Source organism: Patagioenas fasciata, chromosome 19 (assembly GCF_037038585.1).
Source record: "Patagioenas fasciata isolate bPatFas1 chromosome 19, bPatFas1.hap1, whole genome shotgun sequence".
In the NCBI taxonomy this organism is placed as follows: Eukaryota; Metazoa; Chordata; class Aves; order Columbiformes; family Columbidae; genus Patagioenas; species Patagioenas fasciata.
In genome coordinates this window covers 13,909,877-13,913,118 of record NC_092538.1, presented here as the reverse complement: position 1 = coordinate 13,913,118, position 3,242 = coordinate 13,909,877, and positions in this window count along the sequence as shown.

The window sequence follows — 3,242 nt, the reverse complement described above, 5'->3', positions numbered from 1 at the left end:
AAACCCGCTTTAGTTACTGCAACATCGCTAAGTCCTAATTCTCCCTAGAAAAATAGACTGAAAAGATCCATTATTGCTCTCAGCTGGTCTTGCTGCGTTTGTAGTGTCTCTTTAGCTTAATTGTCTATATAGAAATGTGCGAGTGACCAAATGTTTTAATCAATTAGAGCAAGTGTGGGGACTGGGGGTTTCTGGCACTGCTATGGCGCAGTCACCAGGCAAACCTGATTTGATTGTGTTTTCTGGCTGAGTGTCTAAAGCCCAATCAATTATTGCAGAGAGATGGAACAGCTAAATAAGACTTAAATTAATAGGGTTTATTATTTTTGCGCCTGAGGAGGCGGCAAACCAGACAGAGTGAGATATCCTGTAAAGAAATTGGTTCATATTTCTTCTTCTGTAACTTTCTGGTGTTTATACCTGTACTTGGATGTTCAGCTCTAACTTACAGGCAACAGCTGAAGTTCTGTTCGGATGAGCTGAATAAGTGTGTGGCCAAAAGCCAGCAATCACAGTAAGCCCTGCAAAATGAAGAGATGAGTAACAGGAGGGCTAATTAAAGAGGTCTTTTAAAAAAAAATGAAGAAGAAACTGAAAACATAGATTAAAACAAAAGTTTCTTCTCATTAAGTAACTTGACTCAAGGGCCTAAATTCTTCAGGGAAATATAAATTTTATGATATTAAAGGAGTGGACACTGCAGGTTTGTGAAACTCAGGACCTGAGCCTGAAAGTTCAGAGTCTCTGTCCATCTCCAGCCACCAGTCCTTGTTCTGCTGAGTTAATAATCTCTTCTCCCAGTGTTTCAATCTGCTTATTTTTTGTTTCCAGAATTAATACATTGTGACCCAAGCTTCCTTGTTTCCTTCCGATTAGATTATTTGCTGGTTTCTTGACCTTTGGGCCTGCCTGTCTTCCAGGAGCTCTTGAAATAACCCTCTAGATGGGGTGAGGGACAGGACATGAGAGAATACACCTAATTCATGCCCCTGTGAATGGTAAAAGTGAAGTCTTGGTGCCTTTCTGTGCTGCTCTGCCAGCACTGTAACAACCTGAGGCTTTTCTAGGAGGAAATGTGAAGGTGGTCGGTGGGGTGAGATGGGTGCGGACCCTGGTGAGCGGCTCAGCCGGGTGTGTATGTGTGTGGGTTTAACCATCCAAGTGAAAACATTGCATTTAGATTAAATATCTCTGACCTGTCCTCTCCCTACTCCTGTCTGGGCTCTTCCTTGTTAGCCCTTTTGGATGTCCTTTGTTAGTTTTATCTGATTTTCTGCCTTGACCTTTCTGATTATGACCCTGTCTTCTTGTGCTTTTCCTTTTATTTTCAGCTGGAGGATCACAAGGGTGCAGAAGAGCCTGTGATTCTGCCAGATTGGTTTCTTGTTACGCTTGCGATCTTCGCTTTATTATTGGCACCGTTTGCACTGAACAGGGTTTGAAAAACTGCCAGTTGTCCTGAACTCCTTTGCCCTTCAACTCTCCTCCTCTGGGATCTCACCTGTGGTTCAGGGAGGTCTCATTTCTTGAGTTTTCATGTTCATTGTTCTTCTTCTCCTTTCGTGGTCACCACCACCAGCATCTCCCCACCTTCTTGGTCCCCAGCAGGTATCCACGTCAATCACTACATCACTGGAGTCAATGATACTTTATACCTGTGCTGCATTTTCCCTCAAAGTTTCTTCCAAGACTCCACAGCACTAAGCATTGCTCAAGGAACAGAGCAACCATTATAGGAGGGGATAAAGCAAAAGCTGATAAAAATAATACCCAGGGGAGTGGGGAGGGGGATGCGCTGCATCTCTACTAAAAATGAAATATTCTGCGGGCAGCTGGGACAAGTCTCTAATAAAATACGGGCTTACGATCGTGAGACTTCTCTAATAAAAATCTTTGTGGTGTGGGGGGTTTTGAGTGAGATTTTTTGCTTATTTTTGGAAGGGCAGGAATATTGTGCACAGTTATGTGGGACTATGGTGGGTCTGTGGATTCCCTGACGGAGGGCATGGGAACAAAAATTAGCCTTGAAGATATGAAGGCCTACCCATGAGAAAGATGGGAGTGATGGAGTATCCGGAGATGTTAAGGATGTACCCGGGAGGGAGAAGGGAGTAAAAGAGTAACATTGATGACAGCAAAAATAGCCAAAGAGATGTTACTGCTGTAACTTGTAACCAATAGTGAAGAGACACTTGAATTGGTAAAACTGTATAAAAATGCACTTGTGGCAATAAATGGCATCTGCTGCTTTTATCCTCAGAGAACTTGGTCTATGCCATTTGTCCGTCTCAACCGTGACACAGGAGGCTCCATGTGAACATGAGCAGAAACTTGTTTGCTGGGAGGTGCCAGAGCCTGGCCCAGGCTGCCCAGAGCGGGTGTGGAGTCTCCTTCTCTGAGACATCCAAAGCCGCCTGGACCCACCTGTGTGATCTGCTCTGTGACCCTGTGTGAGCAGGGCTGGGCTGGGGATCTGCAGAGCTCCTGCAGCCCAACCACTCTGATTCTGTGACTCCCAAGAGGACCACGTGGTGATCAGGCTGCTGGGGTGGATGGAGTCCATCCTGGGGCTGGCTCCAGGGAAGGGACCGGGGCAGCTGTGGTGCACGAGGAGGAACGATACAGGTTCCCAGGTGTGGTGGATGCACTTGACCCCCTCCAGCCAGCCCAGCGGCAGTTTGGTTCAGACTCCAGAGGAGGGAAAGGCCTGGGCTGCAGCCAGGCCAAGAGCTCCTTCCAGGAGACCCACAGGGAAGCAGAACAGCAGCTGAACACCAATGGGTTGTGGGTGCAGGGGGTCTTGTGCAGACCTTTCCCACTGTCTGCAATTTGACTATGAGCCAACAACTTTATTTTATAAATATGACAGCCTGGATGAGCCTACTTTGAGCTCGCTCTGCTGAATAACCAGCCGTATGGCCATGGTTTTACTGCTCACAGCTCAGTGGATGAGCCCAATTTATGTTTCATAGCAATCGTTTAGCTTAAGCAAATGCATACTAGAAATAACGAATTATCTGGAAGTATAAGGTTGCATGATTTTTAATATACTTGCTGCTTCATGTTACTTAGGAAGCTAAAATCTTTGCTGTAAAAGAAAACTTTGTAACTAATCTTTGCTAAAATCTGGAGCTGTAAAGTTCTGCTCATATTTACCAAAAGCACCTACAAACTACACTGAAGACTTGCAAGATAAGGTCTGGTTCACACTTTGCTGGGAAGAACGGAACTGACTGGGGAAA